The 26655-nt window shown below is 34.4% G+C and overlaps 1 protein-coding gene across 4 annotated transcripts in view; it reads right to left on the bottom strand.

The window, feature by feature from the left end:
- LOC118201520 (hexosaminidase D-like) overlaps positions 1 to 26655 on the bottom strand; it is a 445672-nt gene that overhangs the window by 162494 nt on the left and 256523 nt on the right. For all 4 annotated transcript variants that reach the window (XM_085817245.1, XM_085817244.1, XM_085817243.1 and 1 more), the window contains one exon: positions 5569 to 5629. The gene's annotated coding sequence lies outside the window, so the exon portion shown is untranslated. The remainder of the gene's footprint in view (positions 1 to 5568; positions 5630 to 26655) is intronic.

Below are 26655 nucleotides of genomic sequence, written 5' to 3'. Positions count from 1 at the left end.
TATGCATGATATACGATAATATGTATGTATAAACTATGCAAAATTAAATTATAACTCTGATATATTAAATTTTAATTTGTAAATTTAACTGTAAAAATTTCTAATTCAACTGAAGAATTAAAAAATTTTATTATGCGTATTTCGTTGTTTTATATGTTGTGTAGTATTTAACAATACTAATATGCTAACTAAATTTTGAATACATTGTAAAGTCATTAGGTTATTCTGAAGTAGGAGACAAGAAAAATGTGCAGTGCCCTCGCCGGGGATCGAACTATGGACCTCTCGAATACGCGTCGAGTATGCTCGCAATTACACCACCAAGGCATGCAAAAAGGAGGGAGAAAATACCTTATATTAAAGTCAGTTTTTATTATAATTTACAAAAATAATGTAAAGTAATACGCCCTTTATAAGAATTCAGACCAATCACCGTATATTAACGGTACCCAGTGTTTTAATTATTTACTGTAAACTGCCTAGTTTTTTTAATAATATATGAGTACAGAGAACTGTTTTCCTAAATTCAACCAAACGTTCTCATAAACATCCCAGAAGTTTATTGAAAATTCCAAGGAAGAAGAGGCTGTATATGGAAGAAACCTTATTAGCAGTTAAAGAGGAAACCTTTGTTGAAGCATTCTCAGATTTTTCTCCAGATGGAAACACCATCGCAAGAAACTTAAAAGGATTTGATTTTAATACCATTAAGCAAAATTTTAACATCTTTATCGGAAGTTTTTAATTTTAATATTATGCAAGATAAGAGCTTCGCAACAGTACTCCTTATTATTGGAAAGATTTTCAATCTAGTAGAATGCATATTAATTATCAATTTTATTTTCCTCATATTGAAAAGTATTTTGATAAATTAAAGCTTTCCTTGCCTATTCACGAGTATCTCAGTATAAAAGTCTAAGAAAATTATAAAATGAAACTAGCAAGGAACATAAAATTTAGAATACCTACATGAGAATCCTGTTATAAATAGTCAGATAAACTGAATCATGAATTATAAAGTGAATTTTAGTTTAGCTTTCTTTTAAAATGGTGCCGTCAAGCAGCGCGAGAAAACTTCGCTAAACTCCCGGTCCAGGTGTGAGAACCTCCCGGTTTTTTATATTCTAGGGCTGGTAGGTTATGAGAGTCTACTACACTTTGCGAAACAGGAAACCCGAAAAAACAGTTTGTTACACCTTAGCCGGATTTCAAACTCCGGCTGTTCCAACTGCTAGTCGAATGTGCTAACAAATACAATACGAAGGCATACAATAAGCATGAAGAAAATTCTTTCTATTCTTCCCATTTGAAGAACAACTGGGAAGGAGGAGATATAGCTGCCAAGTCCAAGTGGTGATGAAATATCATCCCCCCTCCCCATTTTAGTCGAGCATCATTTGTACATCACGATATATATATGTATATCTATACATAGGAAAACGTGAGATAACGGGGATTTGAACTGCTTATTTTGCGATTGCCAGCTGGACGTGCTATCACTTATAAGATTTCTTCCTACCACGAACACGAGTAGGAAGGAAGCCGAAAATTCTTTACATTCTCTCTTACTTAAAAGGACGGCAGGAGAGAAATTGGACCTAGTCGATAGACCAAATCTAGGTGAAGAAAAATTATCGTCCACCACATTTTAGTCAGGGGCTACTTCAAACGTGTTACCTTTTAGGGCAACAGAAAATGTAACACAATCAGCCATGCCCTTGGATTCTAATTCCGGATCTTCTCAGTGGCAACAGGACATGCTACTAATTACATTATGAAGGCGGAAAGAAGAAAACTCTGTATATAATTAAAAAAGCTCTAAATAGTCAGGTGAAATAACGAATTACACACCAAACACGCACACTCATGTATGCACTAAATGTTCTAATTTCATTGTTATTTGGCATTTCCTGATCCCCCGAAATCGGCAACAGAAATAAAAGCTATAAGCGTGGACAATAAAAAATATAAGAAATTCATAAATCGCAAAAAATAACTGAATACCGCAAATGTTTGCATAATTTAACATTTTCCCACGACTACAGGTAAACTACTGAATATTTAAAGAGGGGCTAAAATTAATTGAATACGTATTTGCCAATGAAATTTAAAAAAAAATGATTTGAAAAGGCATGCACATTTTCTCTTCTGAATGAGAGTAAAAATTTTCTTTTAAAAGTTTACTTTCCCATATTTTATTGCATTTAAAAGAAAGCATATGTGCATAGTTTTATTTTATTGTTTTATTCAGTCGATTAAATAGGCTAAATCGTAGGGTTAGATATACTGCTCAAGGAAATATAATGGTGCAACAAATGTATAAACTCGCTTTCAATATATGAGCGGCTTTTAATAATAATTTCAGCTATCCTGTAGATGGTGGAATCGTAAGTATCCTCTCATACGACAAATAACTGTCGTAAAAGTTAACGATCTGTAAAAGTTTGATGGTTTACCACAAGGCGAGCAAACTCTGCCGTATAAATGCATACACCATTGACCTAAGTTGAGAAAACATGCAAATAAAGGCACTAAATGCAACATCCCGTGAATCCAATGAGGTATTAATACAACAGCAAACAATAAAGGACATGTACGTTGAAAAGCAATATCTCAGATTTGCATTTTCTTTTTCATAATCTGGAAGATGTCCCGTATTGACAAATCTATGTTAGAAAGCTATTGCAATATTTATAAACAATTACCAGTTAACTACGATCGCACAAAGTTTTAACACACTGTGACTGAACAAGAAATTAAATTTTACGACAATATGATCATTTAATGGAAAAGAAATAAACTTAGAAACTTCAGAAAAAAATATAATATTTGGCTCTATTTTCTTATCTTCTACCGAAATCTAAATAAACATAATTAAATTGCAAGGGATTACGCAAAAGTATGGTAAAAACACTATCTGTCTTAAAACCTCTTCATCAACTGTCATTTATGATGAATTCAGCATTGTAAATCCCCCAACCCAAAATGGTTGCTTTTTTTTTTTTTTTTTTTTTTTTTTTTTTTTTGACTGAATATAAATCTTAAAAGACCTGGAGATGGACCGAGATTTGAACCCTGGAACATCCTGGTCAAACTGGCAGGTTGTACTTACCTATTAAATTATTACTGTTTCTATTCTTGGAACTCAAAGGTGAGATTTTGAAGATATGACCCTGAAACATGCATATTAAATCTCAAAAGTTCCGGAAAAGATGCAGAGAATGACGTGTTTAAAATTACGATTATTTTAAACAGCTGGGAGCCAGACATAAGCGGATTTTTATTAGATTTACATTTTTTACGTCATATTTAGAAAACTCCTTTATTGGCTTCGACTATGCTTATGCTATGTCTTTTTAGCAGTTAAAAGTCATGCCATGTTAAATGCACCACAGCCTGCGTTTCTTTATGAGTTTCACATACAAAGAAGGGTGTTCACACATTCATACAATAATTTCGATAAAGAATTTTAGAAAAGCAAATGTTTGGAATAGAAATTTCTGGCAACAGTTTATTATTTGAAATGAGAAATACTGTCTGCTACTTTTAAATATATTCTTCTTTCAAAATGTCACATGTAAAAAAGCTGTGGAGTGGAGGATAAGCATTTGGGCTTTTTGAAGAGAAATTTTCCCATTCCATGATTTAAAGACGTTCTGAAATGCATCGTATTAATATTTCTAAGTGCAAAGTAAGCAACGTTATTAATCGGAAAAGGAAACACCGTCAACCATTACTTCTACATGGAAAGAAGACTCTAAATGAATACTCCAAAAAAGTATGCAATGTTCCATATTTAAATCTTTGGTAACAAGGAAATTCCGCCGACGCAGAAATCAGTTGCAAAATTTTTATATACATCTTTAGAAACAATAAACAAAATAATAATAATAATAATAATAATAATAATAATAATAATAATAAAAAACTATTGTAGAAAACGAACAGAAAATAATGTAGAAACCTGGTTCCATCAATGCAAACAAAGTTTTAGTGAGAGGTCGCAAAATAAAAAGAATGGAAAAAATTAAAAAATGGAAAAAATTGTTAAATCAATTCAGTGTAATATCAAGAGAAAATTTTACGTCCGATATTTACAGAAGAAATTCCATTTCTTTATCCTAATGACTTTCAAAGAGTGAAACTTGACCAATACGAAGCAGCAAGCGATGTTTTGAGAAGTATCACTACAGTCGTTGAAAAAAAATGGAGACTGATACAAGTGCTAAACAAGTACAAGGACTGCATATATACCTTGTAGGAATTTATTTTAATTTTCTAACCTTTATTTTTATTTTGGAACAAGCCTTGTACAGTCATTAGGATTTTTTGGTAGCAGGAGATGTGAAAAATGTGTAATGCCCTTGCAGGGACTCCAACTTGGACTTTTCGAATACGTGCCGAGTGTACACTACGAAAGCATGGAGAAAGGAGGAAGAAAATAACCTTATAACCTTTCGTTTACTTTCTCGTTTCCCATCTATGATTCCCTATCAGAATGAAATTTTAGGATTACGTTTTATATAAATGAGGTAAAAACAAGTACTTAAGACTGAGTCACTTCACTAGAAGAGCCTCCTAGAGCGTAAGGAAAGCCTGTTTTGCTTTCTGGCCACGTTGTTCTTAAAAGTCTAATCTCACTACTATTCGGCCGTACTGTTATGTGCCTGCTAGTATTCGCCTGTGATATTAACTGTTAGTTATTTCTTTTCAGCTTCGGCTGGTTTTAGTTAGTATTAGATTAGTTCCTTATTTTCTATCTTGAGTTAAAGCTCAAGTGGAGATTTATTGTACGCCTGAGAAGGCGGCCATCTGTTAATTATTTTGAGTTGGAATATAGGGTAATTTAACCCTTCTTTGGACTCTTGCTGAATATTCTAGCTCTTTAAGCTTTATATTACAATTACATTAGCTTACAATTACATTATATTACAATTACATTAGCTTACATTAGCTTTATATTATTCTAGCTTTATATTACAACATTTTCAAGGTATTTCTGTCACAGCCCCCTAACGTTTCATCTGGAGTACTGTGTTTTTGGTCTCCTGAAAAGAGCTCTTTCAGAACGCAAAACCCACGGCTATTTGATGGACTGTGGAAAAGGAACGGAAAGCAATACATTGGAAATTTTATGAAAAGCTCTTCTATCATGGACATCACGATGCAAACTTATAGTGCAAGTCCAGAAAACAGGCTCTCCAATCGAACATTTAAAAAAATATCCTTTACATTGTAAACATTCATTAAACTGCTCCAAATTGTTCAAAATTGTGTAAACACTCTTTGTAACTCACAATCTGACTGCACGCGCCCTTTACGAAACATTTAAGAGCAATCTGAAGTTTATACATTCAGTGGCATAATTCATGTCGCTCAGTAATAGTCGTAAAGATATCAAAACAGCGTGGATTCAAAAGTCAACTATAACACTATAAATAATGACAAAACATTTCTTCATAACTTGATATTTTAAGTAGTTGGTTATCATTACTAAATTTCAGCAAAATCTTTTACAGTAAGAATCTCCTAACTTTATAATAAAATAATATCGATAACTTCCTTTACCTTTTTAGAGTGTAAGCCACTTTTAGTTCTTCAGTAGGTTTGCCAGGCAGAAACGCAAATCCTAGAAAAAAGACAAAAAAATAAATAAATAAAACCAAAAAATGTTATATTAACTATGTTACGAGTTCTTTCATCAATATTCTAACACATTATACAGTTCTTATAACTATAAAAAGATTTATAAATATGTTTATTACTCATAAATATATTTATATGTAAATCATATTTGAAGGGAATGTGTGGTAAAATTACTTAAAGAGAAAAAACTCACAAGTGCATTATGCGAAAAGAAAATAGTTAAAAGCATATTCTAATTTAACCTACTATTCGCGCTTCAGAATATTTGTTTCCCGAAGCCCGTCCTTAAAATTTTCTTCATCCTTAGCATTGTCTAAGAAGTATTTTTATATTGATTTTTCAAGAAACAATAGGAAATGAAATAATTTTGGATATATTAAAACTCAAATGATATTGCAATAAAATACTGAAATAAAAATTGAGAACAAAACACAAAATTTTTAAATCGCAAAAATTTAAAAAACAAAATGAAAGAATTTGCGAAGGCTTACATTAACAATCCTTAAAACTAGGTGATATAGAGGTTGGGTAGCCTTCAGTGATTAGTCTGCTTGAACTTAAATAACGACCTCCTTAAACAAACAAATTATGATTAGAAGTCTTACAGGGCCGAGAAATTAGAACATCCTATGTAACTGCCTTCGTCAAATCAGTAATATGATGGATGAGGCAGAATTTTATGCTGACATGCCATAGTTATGTGCTCATCGACACGCTTGACACATCAGGGTTTTAAGTAGAGCTAAGACAAATGATGGAAAAATTGATAACTGTGGCACTGTGCCATATTGTTTAGCGTCCATGATTTTTTTATGTTTCCGCTTTAATTTTTTCGGTGTCAAGATCAAATGTTTCAGTTCGAAGTTGTCTTGACAGGAACAGCAGCCAATTCAGTGAGAAAGAACACAAGCGAACGTAAGACTAGACATTTTGTCATGCGCCTATCGCGTTATAATGAATCATTAGATAGCGAGTTAAGGCAATTTTTGATAGTTGATTAAACACCGTAGTCCATTATTCGTTATGAGAAATAAATATTCATGAGCAAGTTTAGAAATAAAAAAGCAAGCATGATGCACAATTTCGATAAGCACTTCATACTATCTTCAAAGCCTATTTAAAATGAAATATAACACAAGATAAAATTCTAACTTTAATTGCTTTTTTGATTGGTTATTTCCTTTTTATAGCTTGAAAACAGTAATATGCTATAATAATCAATATTTTTAAAAGCATATTTTCAAAATTAATCCTTGTCATATGGTTCTTATATAAAATTGATATGCAAGCACCTGCATACCGGCAAAAAAGAAATTTAAAAAATAAATAAATAATTAAATCAGCAAATAGTAATGCTAAATTTGTAAACCGAACGTTTTGCTAACTAACATAAATAAAGCAAAACCATAACTTCATAAAGAATTATCACCTTTCTCCATGCATGCTCTCGCGGTGTAACTGCTTGCTAGTACATCCATCAGTCGGAAGACCTGTAGTTTCAGATGTGGCAAGGGTATCACAAATTTTTTCACCTTTTTCAGTCCTACAGCCAAATAAATCTACAACCTCACTACTTTTAATTTAGCACTCACATCGTAACCTTCGCCTTACGCTTCTCTGTGATACTGAAATGTAGTCCACTGCTCCAAATCTATCGCTATGCATTATTCTATGAAATGCCTGTAGTGCTTCAGTATTCTAATTTAATTCGAATTTAATTTCAATTTGAAGTTTCCTCATGCATTTACTTCATCATGCAACATATATATCATTATAAAATTACTTTTCTCTCTTTCTCAAGTTATAATTTTAATTTACATATTTTTTATTCTACACAGTCTTTCCCTTCAATGAAAAGAACGCTCAGCGACATGGTGTATTATAATTTTGCAGAACCTCATCTTTAAAAATTAATCCGTTTCATGCTTGTTTATGCAATCCTGCAATGCTACAGCTTTTATCCAATCGGATTAAATAACTTTTTGACTATTTTTCTGAATGCACACTCCTTTTTCCGCTTCACTCTGTTGCTACCAACACACATCCTTTGCCGCGCCATTTCGGTCATTATTTAATGATGTGACTAGCTATACAAAACAGCGGGGTACATATCGCACCCCTACTGATGCGTGAATGAGAATATGTATCGCGAATTAAGTGTCCAGAAATAGATTATGCTTGACATGTCTTCAGCCACGCCTGTCTGTGAATGTCGCAACTATCTTCTAATCATCAAGATATGTATTTACGGAATTTATTACATAGATATTTATACACAAACACACATACCCTATTCGGTATATTTGCCCTCTAATCTCATCGAATAAAAATCGTGAGGGGAAAATTACGAGAATATTTTAATTTCGGAAGGACGCTGTTACAGTAAGAACAAGAAAAGGAAAAATATTCATCGACTACCGGTAACTATCAGATTAATTATTTCTCTATAGACAACCTGCATTTCACTTAGACTATATAGCAATGTTAATATTATAATATCTAATAAAATATGTTCCTTTCGACTGCCTGTATCTTGAATTGCATCCGCTTTTACTGTTGCCCACTGTTACTTTCCAGGACTCAAAACATTCAATATTGTTGGAATTTCAGTCTGCGTCGTCTTCTAAAGCTTGCAAGTCTTTGCCAATGTTACTGCTGTCATTACCGTTTAGGGTGTCTTCCCAAGTGCAATGATCTTCAATATCATCAACAGCATTAGACATTCCTGTTTTCTTGAACTTCTTCACTATTATATCTTCATATCAATCCTACACCCATAATCCTAGTCCCTACACCCATAATCCAAGAGCAAATCAATTCAATATACAGTGGATTTTTCCTGTACTAGTAAAATTGTGCAAACCTACTAATATCCTACTTGCTGTAAAACTTTCAGGGGCAGTCTTTAAAGGGTTTAATCTCTGATACGCTCATTGACCGCAGACATGATATAAGTCTTCTTGGAATGATGACAGGAATGGTGTTTGTTCTGCTAATTTTTTTTTTTTTCCTCATCCTTAGAGATGCCCGAAGAAGCCGTTTAATACTACATTGCTGGCCCAAGTTCATCTGGCGAACTCGGAGGTGCAGCAAGCTGGGCTAGGCGTTTCCCATCATTGAACAGACATTCTATGGGCGATAAATCTCGAGAACGGCCGGGCCAGAGTAAAAGTGCAGTACGGTTGGCTAAGAAGAAAGCTTAAACAATACCCGCAATCTATCTGTGGTCACCCACTGTCCTGGTGCAATGTAGTCGAAAGCAAGCTCTGAAGTTAATGAAACAGAACAGACAAAAGAACCTCAGATATCAAAATCGTAAAAAAAACAACCTTATATTTAGCGTAGGTATAATGAAACACTCAATCGATTTCGAGGGCAGCTAAAGGTCCCTCCTCATCAGGAGAAAGAAATACATAGAAAGAAGAAAATAGGAATCACAGAAACACGTGGTTGCTTATCAGCACTGCACGTGGTTATAACTAGATTTTTAATCAGAGTTGCACTGGCCGCCTACTTTTACTGAGCCAGGCTGTCTGATCAAGTATAAAGAAATATTAGCGAAGTTAAAATAGGGAGCGAGGGGCAAATGCACATTACGCTCAAAATCTGAACTTCAAATAATGGAAAGCAACCACTGAACGGATTTTTATACCCTCTGGTAGTACCAAGTGCGAGGAGGTAACGCCATCTATCGGCAAAAATAATTGAATTAAGACAGTAGAATTTTAAAGGCATTAGGAAGGACTGGATTGGACTTCAAATCATTAACTAAACTTTCTAAATCTTTGTGAATGTGAAAAGCCTCAAGAAAATCCAATTCGCCTATGGAAGAAGCCTTTTGGATGATTTTTGCAGACCCAAAATCAAAATTATGGTTAAAAGTCCAGCTATGATACGCTATTGAAGACTTGTTAATTTCCCCTTTTTTGACATAAGATTCATGTTCCTTGATACGAAACTTCAACGCTCTTTTTGTTTGGCCAATATATCTTCAACCACACTGACATGATATACTATAAATTCCCCAAGAATTCAAGACAGAAACGCAATCTTTTAGAATCGAAGGGTGAATTTTATTAATAGGGGAGAAACCGACTTGAAAATTGAATTTCTGGAGAATCCGTGCAATTTTATAGCTAACAGAAGGATAAAATGGAAGCACGACAAGGTCATTGATATTATTTCTAACAGTGGAATGTCTTCTTTGATGGGAATATGAAAATTTTTTGACGGCTTTATCAATAATCACGGGAGAAAATCCACGGTCAATCGCAACTGCTCTCAAATAATTAAGTTCATTGGTAAGCAAAGATTCAGAGGAACAAACTTTTAGCGCGCGGAAAACATAATAGTAAAAAGAAGCCATTTTTTGCTTAACAGGGTGGCATGACTTGGCATGGGGTGGTAAACAAACTGCAAAGGGTTTACGGTACACAGTGGTGCTAAAATCGGTTTCATTGCGGATTATAAGAATATCGAGGAAGGGGAGGGAATTGTTGGATTCAATTTCAAGAGTGAATTGGATGGCTGGATCAATTGAATTCATAATAGATAGAATCTCGGATAAATCCTCTTTATAACCGTCAAAAAGTGCGAAAGTGTCGTCAACATACCGAATCCAAAGACGAAAAGATAATTTATCAAATAATTTCATCTCAAAATAGTGCATATAAATGTCAGCAAGTACCGGACTGAGAGGATTACCCATAGCCAATCCTTCAACTTGACGAAAATATGCATTTTGGAAAACAAAGTGGGTTTGACTTAGAGAAACTTTAGTAAGCGAAACCAACTCATTAATTTCAGTATGTGTGAAGTGAAATTCCCGAAGCCTAGTTTCAAGACAATTTAGTGCTCCTTCGACCGGAACATTGGTAAACAATGATTTGACATCAAATGAAACCATAATGGAACGAAGTGGGGAAATATTTTTAAGTTTATCAATGACTTCAACAGAATTTTTTACAGTGTGAATATTGTTATCAAGTAGAGGAGAAAATCTGGAAACTAAATATTTGGCCAAAGGATATGAAGCAGTACCTATGTTGGAAACAATTGGTCGAAAAGGAATACCGGTTTTGTGGACTTTTGGAAGAGCATAAAGTCTAGCGCAATTAGTAATAGGCGGAATAAGTGATTTCTTCAACTGAGTTGGCAGAATGTGGGAAGATTTAATAGCACTTTTTACTTTCATGAGGTCCGAAGTTGAAGGATCTTTAGGGATCGAGCAGTATGGGCCTTCATTTATCAATTTAGAGACTCCAGTAATATATGTGTGTTTGTCCATAACAACGATCTGTCCGCCCTTATCAGCTTTAGAGATAATGATATTAGTATCAGAATTAATTCCACGTAAGATCTCATTTTCCTTTTTGCTAAGATTAGAACCCAAAGATTTATTGTTAAAATTAACGTTATGAGTAATTAGGTGGTGGATTGTACCCTTCTGCGTTTCCGAAATTTTGGAGAATTTAAAGGCTTTCTCTATAGGGGCGATGATTTGAGGAATTGAAGGTTTAGATGTCTTTGAAAAGTTGAAATTATATTTTAATACTTTTAACTGATCCTCCGAAAGATTCCTATTGGAGATATTAACGATGGAGTTAACGTTTACAGTGGGAAGATCAGCTAGATAATTGGGACTATCCGATTGGTGTGTGAGTTTTTGGAATTTAGAAATGAGCACATTTTTATGCCGTTGACAAACGGTATCGGTTCTAGACCAGGATGTATGTTCAAATGAGGAAAAATTTTCAGTGGAATTAGCAATTTTTAAATGGAGGTAATATAATTCAAATTCAATTTTAGATAAACGTTTGCGTGTGTCCCTTATAATGTGACGAAGAAGTGCCAATTTGAATTTATGCAAAATTTTTGAAACGTGAACGGAAGCTTTAAGGCTACATTTCACATGTATAAATTTGGGAATGAAATTTTGATGTTTGCATTTAAGTAGAAACTGTAGATGATTCAAGAATTTCGTACGCTTAAGGCGTAACTTACAAAATCGGTTCCTGTCAGTGGACATATTGTGAAAAGGGCACAAGCAAGAAACAAGTGAACAAAAGAAATGTAATTCCGAAAGTCCAAACAAGTAATTACTTATAACATGAAAAAAACACCAATAAATAATGAAGACAATTTTCATCAACAAATGACAAAACATTCCAAAAGGAGAGAAACATCCAATACTGAAAAACCAATAGCCACGTGGAAAGAAGCAACGAAAGTCAAAATCGTGCACGTGGTAAACCGAAAAAATATAGAATTACCTCGAAAATGCCGGTTGATAGCATAAACCAAATCCGAAAAAATGATGGCCACGTGGAAAGAAGTAAATAAAATGGTGCACGTGGTAAAACAATAAACAGTAAAATATTCTCGAAAATGCCGGTTGATAGCACAAACTAGACTAGAAGAGAAACACGCTAATGTGACAATCAAAATCGTAAAAAAAACAACCTTATATTTAGCGTAGGTATAATGAAACACTCAATCGATTTCGAGGGCAGCTAAAGGTCCCTCCTCATCCGTTCAGTGGTTGCTTTCCATTATTTGAAGTTCAGATTTTGAGCGTAATGTGCATTTGCCCCTCGCTCCCTATTTTAACTTCGCTAATATTTCTTTATACTTGATCAGACAGCCTGGCTCAGTAAAAGTAGGCGGCCAGTGCAACTCTGATTAAAAATCTAGTTATAACCACGTGCAGTGCTGATAAGCAACCACGTGTTTCTGTGATTCCTATTTTCTTCTTTCTATGTATTTCTTTCTCCTGATGAGGAGGGACCTTTAGCTGCCCTCGAAATCGATTGAGTGTTTCATTATACCTACGCTAAATATAAGGTTGTTTTTTTTACGATTTTGATTGTCACATTAGCGTGTTTCTCTTCTAGTCTAGTTTGTGCTATCAACCGGCATTTTCGAGAATATTTTACTGTTTATTGTTTTACCACGTGCACCATTTTATTTACTTCTTTCCACGTGGCCATCATTTTTTCGGATTTGGTTTATGCTATCAACCGGCATTTTCGAGGTAATTCTATATTTTTTCGGTTTACCACGTGCACGATTTTGACTTTCGTTGCTTCTTTCCACGTGGCTATTGGTTTTTCAGTATTGGATGTTTCTCTCCTTTTGGAATGTTTTTGTCATTTGTTGATGAAAATTGTCTTCATTATTTATTGGTGTTTTTTTTCATGTTATAAGTAATTACTTGTTTGGACTTTCGGAATTACATTTCTTTTGTTCACTTGTTTCTTGCTTGTGCCCTTTTCACAATATGTCCACTGACAGGAACCGATTTTGTAAGTTACGCCTTAAGCGTACGAAATTCTTGAATCATCTACAGTTTCTACTTAAATGCAAACATCAAAATTTCATTCCCAAATTTATACATGTGAAATGTAGCCTTAAAGCTTCCGTTCACGTTTCAAAAATTTTGCATAAATTCAAATTGGCACTTCTTCGTCACATTATAAGGGACACACGCAAACGTTTATCTAAAATTGAATTTGAATTATATTACCTCCATTTAAAAATTGCTAATTCCACTGAAAATTTTTCCTCATTTGAACATACATCCTGGTCTAGAACCGATACCGTTTGTCAACGGCATAAAAATGTGCTCATTTCTAAATTCCAAAAACTCACACACCAGTCGGATAGTCCCAATTATCTAGCTGATCTTCCCACTGTAAACGTTAACTCCATCGTTAATATCTCCAATAGGAATCTTTCGGAGGATCAGTTAAAAGTATTAAAATATAATTTCAACTTTTCAAAGACATCTAAACTTTCAATTCCTCAAATCATCGCCCCTATAGAGAAAAATATCGATAAATATAAGGTTGTTTTTTTTTACGATTTTGATTGTCACATTAGCGTGTTTCTCTTCTAGTCTAACCTCAGATATATAGTGTTGGCTGGTAAATGTATCGATAATGCGTACTAGGGGAGTGCGGGAGTGGAAACCAATACCTCCCCACACCATAACAGCCGGTGCAGGACCATATGACGATGATTAACACATCAGTGCAGTAGCCTCTCTCCACGGTGTCTCAAAATACTATTCCAACCATCGTGGTACTGCAGAGAGAAGTGTAACCAGTCCGAAAACACAATGGCATGCCATTCGGATGTTCATCTCCGTGGTTCAGTGCACCATTGCAAACGCCAATGCCTATGGCTTAAAGGTAAGCAATGGACGCCTAGCGGACACTCCACTATACTGTAAACGACGTCGAATTGTTTATAGTCGCATGAGTGTTGCTTGGCTACGTCTGACACTATGATCGATTTCCTGGGAAGATAATTCGAAAATACTGTACGCAATGGTCCTGCCTCGGTTGATGTCAGCAATGTTCTCGATTGATGATAGTGTTTTTCTACGAAGCATGCTGAAGTTGCAGAGTAAAAATCTCACGAGAGAACAATTCACGTTGTTCAAAACGGCAATTTCCTTTCTTTACATACGGACTGTAAGGAGCGCTGAAGTCGCCCATGATGCGCGTGTACGCTGAAATTGTAATTGTGGTATACACAAGATGCAAATTTCTTGCTGTTTGGATCCTTCGTTCATGATGCTGCATTTTGGATGGCCAGCAGTTTAGCAGCGATTTCTTACGTAGAAGAGTACCTAGTCGACGGGTCCATGAAATCTCGAGCCCCTTTTGCATTAATTCGCACGACATTCATATTTTCTTGTGTTCCTTAACTAAAATAGCATTAGAGAGTTTGTGATGGCTGTGTTAATTGCATTGAAACCAAAGGGAATTATGTACCGAACTTAGTAATTTAAAGTACTTATCTTGTAAAATGTGTTAGTTAAAAATCAATGAACTCATATCGTAATACCCTGCATACTGACTTCATATGACAACACATAAGACTTTATTCTGCCGAATTTCTTGCTAATCAAAGGACGACTGCTTAAGACTGTGAAACACTATTAGTTCAACTGTAATTTCTAATCCTGGAGACAGAACAGAGAGGTAGTATGAGGGTATTACGGTTTCCCTATGTATGATGTAAATATGGTGCTATTTCCTTTAAAAAGCTTTAATCTTGGATAAACTGTAGACTCGGTTAACCAGGGCTGTGATAATCAAAGTTCTAGCTGCATATGAATACAAGATCGCACATTATCTACCGATATGTTTGTGCATAGAAAGCACACTGTAGATTTGTCTAAATGGCAAAAGAATTTTGTTTCCAAAACTCAAGAAATATATAAAGAAAGAATGAAAGAACATGGCAAGTAAAATATGAAAACACCTCTACCTTTTGAGCAAGAATATCAATTAGGATTTTTTCTCTTCTCTCTTTTATTTTATTTTAAATTGTTGTTCTTTGTGTTATTACAAAGAAGATAACACGAAATTTCCACCCAAACAATACAATCCGTCACCATCTCGATAAATCGCCAATTATGGCACCGCTATCTCGTCTCGCTCGGCAGCGCAGGGTTATTGCCCAGTTTCTTTCTTTGAAGTTAACCGTAGTTCTTGTTGGGAGGGCTTTTTATGTTTTTTCCATCCGTTATCAATCACACAGAAGATTTCGCTTCAAATTGCGCAACCAATAAATAAACACGGATGTCTGGTCACTTCCACGAGATGCGATAGAATACTGACATACCAGCTAGGCCAGAATGAGACATAAAAATTGCTTGAATGGGCAAGCGACATCTCCGAAGTAAAAGATGCTGTCTCGTAATTAATGAACAACGAAATGTCTAAAAATAATTGGAGATTTTGGCCCACAGGAATATTTTTATCTGAATTTTCAACCCTAAATAAAAGAAGGAATACGATTTCTAGTTTATGGATGCAGCAGTAACCACTGCATAGAAAATAAATAAGTTACAATCTCTGACGTATTTGAAAGGAATGTGGAATTTTTATTGCAGTGGAAATATTCTATCTCTTCGGCATATTTTTTACTCATTTTTCCTCCCAGTAAGAAATATAAAGTTTGAAAAACTGAGATAACGGAAGCGGGGATTGGGCGGTATTTAGTGTAAAATACCACATCAAGATTTTGTACATGACACTTGTAGAGTCATTTTAAATGCGATATTTAGATGACAATTATTATATGTTTTATAAATACTAGGGAATAAAGAAGAGAATATCTGAGTATTTACAACCGCTAAAAAACGAAATCATGAAATTGTGTTTGGTATTTCTTCCCATGGATTCCGTTTCTAAGGATTTCAGTAAGTTTTTATTCAAGTTTTATTCTCAGTGAGCAAATTATTTCCCCAGAACGTTAAATTGTTTCAAATATTTTCTTTAATACAGTTTATATATTATATATATATGTGTATGTGTGTGTGTGTGTAAGATATAACAAAATACGGTGGCTGCTTTAAGAATAATTGGTGACCTTAAAATTCACGATTCTAGATTTTATACCCTCCCCCCTAAATTCATCCTTTCTCCCAAATTCGAGTTCTTTTCATGTTACATAACACTACTTGAAAAAGGTAACTAAAAATTAACCAATCATAGCTTAGAATACTTTCTGCATATACTCGGTATAAATACCGCTCACAAGTACGTCATTCTTCCTTTCCCTAACTTCTGCCTTGCCAACGCCACGCTGCTTTGCTTCCCTAAGATGCCTACGTCGTACTTTTAAAAGCCGTCCACATAGAAATTATTGTGTTCTCACTATGATAAAAAATATCTTGTCTGCAAAAAGATGATTCCTGATACGCGCGAAAATAAAGATTGGTGATTTGTCGAAATCCTGTTTTGTTATCTTCATCTGTATTCCTTAACCATCAGCCATGACGGATATCGAAAGCTGTTAAAATTTCCATTATTTTCTTCTACGCATTAAATTATGACATACATACAAACAAGGAGAAAAACCTTAAAATTCAGGAATTTCAATATACATATAACAAGGCTTGAAAGAAGGAAGTAGGTTAAATTATGGCAATTTGTAGTTGGGAAAATATTAATTTGTACAGTTTTCAATAAGCGATCAAAATGAAGAAAAAGGGTTTCCGTATTTAATTCCACATCAAAATTCAAAGCCTTCTGCGTATGAGAATGCTTAAACTTATACGAGTACAGAAGTCAATCAGGATAAGCAAGTACTTGCTAATAACACTAGGGCTGATCGCAACTCTTTACAAAAACCGAGAACAATATTGTGCAGTGGAAATCCAACATAATCACAAATATATCAGAATACTGATGTGAAACACATATACGCATATAATCAACTTATTTTACTGGGGAAGCAAAACGCGTTTTTTAGGTTGATAACAAAAATTAATTTACACTTCTCTATATCATCAATTCGCACAGTAGCCTACCTATTTTACTTCTCAATACATTAAAATAACTGCTGTGCTAAGCATGTTTTCCTGCAGGAGTTACTTTCTGGGAACTACTGCAATCAAGTTTTTTCTTTTCTAACAAATGAAAATTTGATATGATTAGCAAGTCATTTTGATGCAGGCAATGGCTTGTCATATAATCAAGTATTAGATTAGAACATGCAGTATACATATGAACAAGTGCTGGACGTGAGGAACTGCTAGAAAGAAGCGAATGGTTCATGGGGGTAAAGAATTTTCGTAAGCTCTCTAGTCATGCAATAAATTATTCCTAAAACTTCTACCAATAGTTACAAGAGGAACTTTTCACCCCCAAGTTTGATACGCAGTTTTGTTTAATGAGACTAAATAATATTTCAATGTCTGGAATATCTAAGCTATCACCTTTCAAGGATGTTCTTTATTCTGCTTAATATCACCCATATAATTAAACGAGCTTTCAACAACAATCCATGGAAGCAAGTTAAAGCAGGCTTAATTAGTTTCGCTAATACCGGGTATTTCTATTTTTCATCTTCTTTCAGTACCAATACTTTAATCCCAAACCTTGCAAAAATACCTTTTCTGTAAAGATAAACTTAGTTTGCTTAGATAAGAAGTTTCATCTGTCACTGAACTAAGCATAAAGTTTAAAAGTTTTAAATTTATGTAATATCTGAATGGTATACTTGTTCTAAAAAAAAATGTGGAAAAATTGTTATTTACTAAATACACAGTCTCCATTTCATATACCCAGAGATTTCGGATTTAAGGGAGGGGGGGAGGGAATTTTGGCTATTTCCGGACCACAATCACGTCTCTAATACCAGTCTCCAAGAAAACGGTTGAAAACATTACTAATGTACTTTGCCTGATAAAAATGTTTTCACGTTAGTTCTCTTAACCAATATCAGATTATTCTACTAGGAACTAGGCCTTTACTTTCTCTTTTCGAAAACTGCGACTTCCAAATTTCCACTTTTTATAGTGTTTTATATATAATTCAAAAGTATGAAAAAGATTCTCTTTAGCACTGCAGATGTAGCGTTTTTCATTTTTCTTCATATGAAGAGAAGATCTTCTAGTGCAAATATCCTTTTCAATGTTGAGAACACTCAGAAATCATCTGTAAATAATCTTCATCTCTATGCAGTCTAGTGTTCACAGATTGATTTCAGACAGTACTGCTAATGCTACTATAGCAGCAGTGGAAAGAAAAGACAGTGCGGCGTTGCCCTGGAGCAAAACCCCAATTTCTTCAGCAAATTCGGCTATTTCTTCTCCCCGACTTCCCGTAAATGATTTACATTTCAAATAGCAAATGCAAAATACTCACTGCTCACGGTCTGCCCATGAATATGCAATTATCAACACTCGAAATTGTAAAGAATAATCTGCTAGAATGTGCTTTATCATTCATTTGTGTTATCGCCTTCATGTGCATCCGTAATCGAAATATGTGACATTTCGAGCTTTTTGTCACGGCATTTTTTAAGCACAAAACGCAATTACATCCCTTCCATACGGTCAAAGACGTGCTGTTCTCACCCACTACGACAAAATATACATCCATTTGATGTGGCTAAATACTGAAGGTCATAGAGTCCAGTTGCAAGTTCAAACACAACGACCTTCTTAGAATCCTGATGTACAACAGGGTTGACATATCTAATATCGGGAAAGAGAAATAGAGGTAATTTTAATACTTTTCATTTAGCCTTTGTATTTTGTAAGAAGGTAAAAACTAATTTCAGTGCAGATTAATCTCTTTGTTGCCAACAGACAAAGCACTAAAGAGAAAGGATTTTCTTCCTCTTATCATAAACGTTGATACTGCAATGAATACAATAATTTAGCTCCCTTCCATATTCCGATAAAAGAATTTGGTTCTTTAATCTTCCATTATTTCCTATTATTTGTCAAATTGTAAATATGTAAGTATATAGAGTTGATTCTCTGATTAATATAAGCACTTACGTGAAACTCTGTAACTTCCCAAGATATCTACAAGAAAACTGCAAAACTGGAAAAGCCTTCTAAAATATCAGCTGAAATGAAACCATATGCCATTTGCGATTCATAAAGTACGAGCGTAACAACTGGCATATGCTCATCTGATTCCACTTTCTTCGATTTACATAACTTAAATAGCTTTCCAGACAGGAAAGAAAATACTAAAATATAGAATACCAAAATATCTTGGCGATACAATCTAGAAGTATAAAACTATCTTTTTCAATCCTTTTCTTTCCCTAATAACCGATTTTAGAATATCTAGACACGAATCATGTAAAGTATTTCAAGGATTATCACATCCAGCGATTTCTGAATTCATCTTTCTCTCCCCCCCCTCCTCACACCAGTTACAATATATTGGGAGGGGAGGGAATACTACTAAGCTTTTCAAATTTCTCCTGCTCCACAAAAGGACGATCGTTACTTTTACTTCGTTTCCACCCTTTCCCACTCTGCAGGCTAATGCTACGCAACTGGGAGATTTTTCATATCCGACCAGCACGCAGAGCGATAATTTAAGCTCTGGGTCTAATCCAATCTCTTGGATGTTTTTTTTTTTTTTTTTTTGGGGGGGGGGGGACGGCTCGCTTTTTATCGATCAGTCTTGTAACGATAAATCGTTCCCAGAGCTATTTTTGAAAGGCCTTAAATTAGCGGGCTAAGTGGCAACATACCCGACAAGTATCCATAATGCTAAGCTGCATGTCGCTAGTGCCGCCCCATTTTTGCCACTTTTATGATTGCAAGGCAGAAAATAGAGTAGGATATGAAGGACATAATACAAAGTACAAACTTGTTTTCAAGAATCAACGGATAAGATAATTGAAAACCAATGTCACCATGCTTCAGGTACATGATAAAAAATATCAGCTTCATATACACTTTGATATAGGTATTTAAAAGTGCAATGCTCAATGAAAACGACACACTGCAATGCTTGGCTTGGAGGAACGGCTTTCGTGAAGATTTTTCAATGGAAACTCGGTCGTATTTCAGCAGCATTAAAAAAAAAAAAAAAAAAAAAAAGAGTACCTACGAAGATATCTATACAAGCACTTATCTGCTGAACACCATATAAAATATGCCTTTATCTTGATTAAAGTTCAAATTAAAATGTTTCTGATTGGTAATGTCACAAAAGAGACCAAGTGCTTTAATTTTTGAAGTAAAAGTTATTAATGTCTGCATAGTAATAAAAAATAATGCCTCCTTGTTGGTACTGACCATAATAAATAATTTTTTCGTCAACAATTAGACAAACAGTGAAAATGTATTAGCTTAAACATCGTCAGTAACAAACAGAACATGGTGTCAACCATCTCTAAAATACTGAAAGAAGCAGCACTAAATTTTTACAGATGCTCGCAACATATCAAGTGGAACAGAGAACATATCCGTTATGACATCTTTAAGCTCTGATAAATTTGTGACGTTATTATCAAGTCATTTTTAAGCTCCGGTAATTCTGGTGATCAAAGTTGTTTTTAAATTGATTCCGGATTTAAAAATCGCATGGATTCACGTTTGGTGATACAGATAGTTAATTTATATGAAATTACCGACCGATGAAATTGCAATCTCCGTAAAATGCCGCAGTAAATGTCAAGAATTTTTCTCTGATACTTGGTGCAGCATCATTACGTTAGTATGCGGTGATAATCGGAGCATCACACAGTTCTGCGTTAAGTCTCACGGAGGTTTTTAATTCTAACTCATACAGCAATATAATTAAAAAGTATAATCCTCGGCGATTACACTTCGGTAAAACACTAATGATATTCGCAAATCCTCTCCATACAGAAACTTTGGAAAAACATTTCCACGTTTTACAAGATGCAGCAAACGCATGTCTACATTATATAATACACGACACATATATGTCTAACAGATGACTATGGTTAAGCATGATCTACTTCCATTTATAAAGGAATTCTAAAGCTGACGACTCTTGTTGTAATGCAGTCGTTGGATACAGTTAACTCTGCAGGAAATATTAAGAAAGAACCTTTAGGAAAACATTAGTGAGAGTAGTAAGCTGACAGACAGAATATACACTACAATACCACTTAACCATTTACACAAGGAATTTTTCTTCATAGCTATTACAAGATTTCTAATACGACAAGATTTCCAAATCGATTTGGTTTAGAGCATATCAGAACCTAGAGTTCTCAAATTTTAATACGATTTGCAGCAAACCGTTACAACTAATTATTCCAGTTTTCAACCATTTGAATACTCGATAACATTTTAATGAAATTAACTGCTTTAGTGTTTCACTGATAGAAATATTCCACAAGACATTCTTGTAATCATCGTTTTACAGTAATACGTTAATGACACGATTAAAAAACATGATTTAATTGTAAGAGAATTATCTCATTCGAAGTTTAATTTGCATAAAAATCAGATCTGGCACAGACACAGTTTCATTAAATATATTCTCTCTTCTGATAATGCAGCAAGATTTTCTAAAATACAGGATCTCAGGATTTTTCTTCATTAGGTGATTACAACTATATGCAAGAAAAATGTCGTTAGGAGCTCTGCGTAAAAAGGTAACTTTTCCTCTAGTTGTGACTTCAGAGCTAATTATTTTTATTGCAATAACTAAAACCATTCGAATCTCATTTATTATATTATCACGCTCAGACGTCCTATGTCCAGTGACTTTTTACTTTTCAGAAGGATTTAAAATGTGAACTTTAATTATGACCAACTTCACAAATTATATTACCACATTACACTGCTTTTGAAATCAAATTCTCACGACTGGAATACCATATATTATTTAAAGTAAGAGGAGACGTAATTAAAACCTTAAATTAGAAACTGAATAATGTTTATTTTAGAAGACTTCACCAAACGGTATCTAAAATAAATAACATACCATTTCTTGGCATTCCCCAAAATCAGTTGCCTCTTATCTTACACTTTTAACGCAGATCGCAACAAAACAAAATACCACAATAAAATAATATTTAAAACTTTTTTTTAATAAAAGCAATTGCATCAGTTGGGTACCTTTTAAGTCACTACCAACCTCGACAGCAAACTTGTAAGCCCACACTTGCAAATTATTTCCCACAGATATTCCTCAAACTACAGCAAATAAGGAAACCGGAAACAGGACACAGCTTCCTTTACACAAGGTTAGATTTGCCGGCCGAAACACCTACGCCAGGGCAAGAGAGGTCTCAAGCACAAACTGCCAGCGGCAAGCCTGTAATCAAAGACTGTTTTAGAGCCGATAATTCCTTGAACGGACGCTGAAAGATTGAAGGGATAAAGCACGACTTCCATTCTTTTAATACAAACCTGATAGTATTCTTCAATAGATAAAGATCTCCGAAAAATAAAGAAGAGAATGAGGCTTATGAGATTATTAGAGAAAATGGCTCAATTTACAGTGGCAGATATGCTCACCAAACACAAAAGCATAAAAACTCCATTATGAAAATATTAAGAGTATGAGGAAAAGTGAAACTCAATAGCATTCTAAAAAATAATCATTATTATTGCGCAGTTTCAACACCTCATTGAAAATAAAATAAAAATGTTATATCTGCCCTCGTTATTTATTAGACTGATCACCATATTTTCAATCTTCTAGAGTTCAAATTTTTTTTTTTAATGTTACGCGCATTACTGAATACATTTATATATTGGATATTTTATTTCCATTTTTCTCTTGAAGAGATAAAGAAGAATCAGAAAATAAAGAGTGAATTTTTTAAATATATATCCAGTTAAGTCCGGCTGAATAATAAATAAATATTCAACTTCCATCTTACACAGATAGGGTATAAAAGGCAGTAAAAAGCCAAACTTACATATTAAAACAGTTATCAGAGGCGATTTAGAGTAAGAATACAAAAAGATAGATCCAAATAGCCTCATAACTTTCAGTAGTCCTCTGGTGTCTGTCTATCATATTAACATGCAAGTATGTACTATATGAAGGTTGATGTTAAATTAATTTAAATAGCAATCTTTTAAAAACATACTTCAAATATGGAATTTAATCATCAAACTTAATTTTATTAGAGCTGCTGGTTCGAAATTCCTACTAACATGAGAATTTGCAAAATTAAATTTAGACATCAAATTTATTTTATTCTACCTTCCCTAATTGGAACTAAATCTAAAATATAATTGACTCTTCGATTACCTCTTGCTCATTTCGTTTTATTTTTTCTAAGGTTTTTGTCTTTGCACAGTCATTTTTTTAAATATCAAGGGTAACCAGGAAACTACCATTTGCAGCAGGTTTCGAAACCATTACGAATATGCATCCCTTCACCGAGATCTGAACTCAGCATTAGTTGGATAAGAAAAACATTATTAACCTTTGACTGCCGAGTTGTTGCTTATGCTCACTTGTCTGACGTAGTAAGCCCACGAAATTTCTTGTGGCAAGAAGCGCTAGATTACGCCTGCCGTTGGCAACAGCCTTGAACACCATTCAGATGACAGTGCGATTTAGCCCAGTTCCGCCCCCAATTTAGATGGAGAGCAACCCGGGGGGGCGTGTCCGAGGTTCTCCCACCCCTTTCCCCAAACCACATTTTCTTTGTTAAACTTTCGTCTCGCCGCATATTTAGAGTGCCGCCATGCCGCACTGACATTATACATTTACAAACATCCATGTTTTCTCCGGGATTCGAACCCATGCCTTTCAGCACAGCAGTCAGTGACGCTTCCCTAAATAGAGACAGTACAGCAGAGTCACGATGACACGGAGCTCTACCACACCTTAGGTCACTCATTATCAACCAGTTAAGCGACTACATCAGGAGACTAAATCAGGAGATTTAAGTCCCCTTCGTTTATTATTTCGCAATGATAACACGCAAAATTACTAAATATAAATGAAAAGTACTTAATTAATAATTTGTACATTTTAAACATCATATTGAAAACTTAATAATTATTTTTGGTAAGGTATAATGTTCGACAATTCAAAATAGGCAGTCCAACAAGATAATCCTTGCACTGAAAAATATTTTATTAGCCTAAAGGGGTGTCAGCCAAGACGGGCTATTACGTCTCCAAATGGCATTTTGCGTCGAATTACTAAAAGCATAGAATCAATTTTCAGATTCCAGCCACCAAATGTTATCACCCTGTATTATATTTAAAAAAATTAAATAATGCAGAAACTTCATGAATGTATGTACCTATACGTTTCTCGCGTTGTGAAATACAGCGGGACCTAGAACCATCAAGTTTTGGATGACGTAGTCCTCCACCCGAATATGGGAACCTGGAAGCTTGAATTTGTTTTATTATCTATTTCATATTTTGTAAAACTTAAACGAATTTTTTATTAAAAAACTCAATGATTTCAAAGCAAGCAGTGGCAACACTGTACGGAATAAAACATTTTTATCTTCAGCGGGCGAGACTATCCATCGGAAATTTTAAAGATATGCTGTTTTTAAATATTTGTAGAGCGAAGGGGCGTTAGCCTCTCGCAACGTGTACGAGTGTGTAAATTGGGGGAATGGAGGCCACTTTCGGCGCAGCTTTCAGATTTTTTAACTCATTAATTTATTTTTTAGCTGCATTGTACGAACAATAATTTTTTCTCACCATCCTCTCGCATTTCTCGATACATTACCTGGCGTTTTGTTCGCAAATTGGAATTAATTAACAAACCTAAAGGCATTGATAGTATCAAGTGAACAATTAGCATTGGAGACCATCATGCATTCTAAAAGATTGACCACCTGTACAAGCGTTTTTGAAATCAAAATGTTAAAAAGGGAAAGAAAATGTGATCGTCGTTGCACTAGATATGTGCTACATTTTTTCCTCTTTTAAAACTGTTAACGAGTATCCTAAATGCACTAGAAAACAGATTGTTTTCCAGTTACGATTAATAAAAGTGCATTATTTTTAGAATTCAAATCTTACGGATGCTAATCAGTCGCAATGGCCACCTGCGTATACGCTTAAATGACGGGGTTCACCCGCGAGTTTATATATAGGTATACTGCATTACTCACTGGAGGGTAAGTAGTCAAGTACCCGAAAAGCAGTAGAAAAAATAAATGAAATAATTTTTAGTCGCATTACTGAATCTGCCATAAATAATGATACATAGAAAGTTTAATCGAATTTTCTACCGAAATTGTTCACAGTAGTATCCGCAGTACATACCTTCTATAAGTAATGCGCCAAGAAAATTCGTGCGTCAAAATTTTTTGACTTATAAATGTAATAATAATCAAAGTCAACATGATGTGCGGAATATACGGTTTAGTAAAGTATTCTTCTTGCTTTGTTTAACTGTATATCTTACCTTGACGTGTTTTCTTTCCCTCAGAATGTGTAGAAACCAAAATTATATTACCAATTACGCTTAGATATGAAATAGTTTCTTCGTATTGAAAGAAATTTGGAATTCCCTTCGGTTTTCTGTAAAAGACTATATCATTAATACTTACACTTAAACAGCGAAAAGGTGGGGAGTGGGAATAAGAGATACTCTTCTGAAAAAGCTCAGTGACTATCTGCTGTCTTATGATAAAACAAAAGTTACCTTTCAGGAGTCAATAACCTTCTGAATAAGGGCAATTCCAGTGCAAATTAAATTCACTAGTGCTTAATTTTCTTAAAGAATATAACATTACTCAGCCAAATTACTTCAAAGGAAGAATACTGTCCATGAATTATCCGCCTTGGTTTTGAATAAGCTTATTTAATGTATAGTGTGCTAAATGGGTGAATACAGTTAAAAAGAATATCGTTTGCAACCATTTTTCTCCCCTTGGCAAAGTAACAAATGTAATTAATAAGTTTTAATGCCCTGATGCAAGGGGGGGTAGAAAAAGGCTGCTTCAAAGGAGAATTTAATTTTTCGATGTAAGTACAGATTCCCCAGTTTATACCTAGCGCCTTTCGTAATCACATTAAATATTTTTTCAAAGAATTTGATTTGGAGAATAAATTAATTACTCAAACATAACACAGCTGGCTCAGCAGCCATCGTCTTAACTAACACCAACAAGAAATTTATTCATTTGCGTTCATTATAATTCTGTAATAAATTAAATTTTGTAGCACTACGTTAGCTTAATCAAAGCGCAGCATGTACTTCTCAGCATACTTTCTGCTCATTCATTTGGTTCTGAATCTTCGAAATCGCCCCAGACATCATTAAATAATACATTGTAAGACATCTTGATAACATTACGACACCACGGTGGCAAATGCTTTCGATGTAAAAAGGTAGTAAAATAAACATTAACCTAATAAACGAAAAATAATCAGTCTAACAAGTTCCGTTTGGTGTGATTAATTTGATTATGGCAAAGCATGGTAGGGCTATTTGCCTAAGTGAAAGAAAGCCTTCGTGGAGAATGTAAAGAAAAAATACATGTATTCACGTTACGTTATGGGGAAAACCACGAAAACGCCCATGCAAGCCAGCCCGCTCACATGGAATCGAACTCAGGCTGAACTGTCAGTGTCGAGCGACTTTGTAGCTCGGTAGACATTCGGTCTAACAAGTAATAAATAAAGGTGCCAGTGATAAATAATAGGAAAGCAAAATTCTTTATACATAAATCAATGCAAAGAAAATCAAATCAAAAATAAGCAAACTGCTACAAAATGATAAATATAAGCAAAAAATATAAATCAAATCACAAGGA

Source organism: Stegodyphus dumicola, chromosome 5 (assembly GCF_044657685.1).
Source record: "Stegodyphus dumicola isolate Sdum_Otavi_A_Nest chromosome 5, ASM4465768v1".
Classification (NCBI taxonomy): Eukaryota; Metazoa; Arthropoda; class Arachnida; order Araneae; family Eresidae; genus Stegodyphus; species Stegodyphus dumicola.
This window is presented reverse-complemented; position numbering and strand designations above follow the sequence as displayed.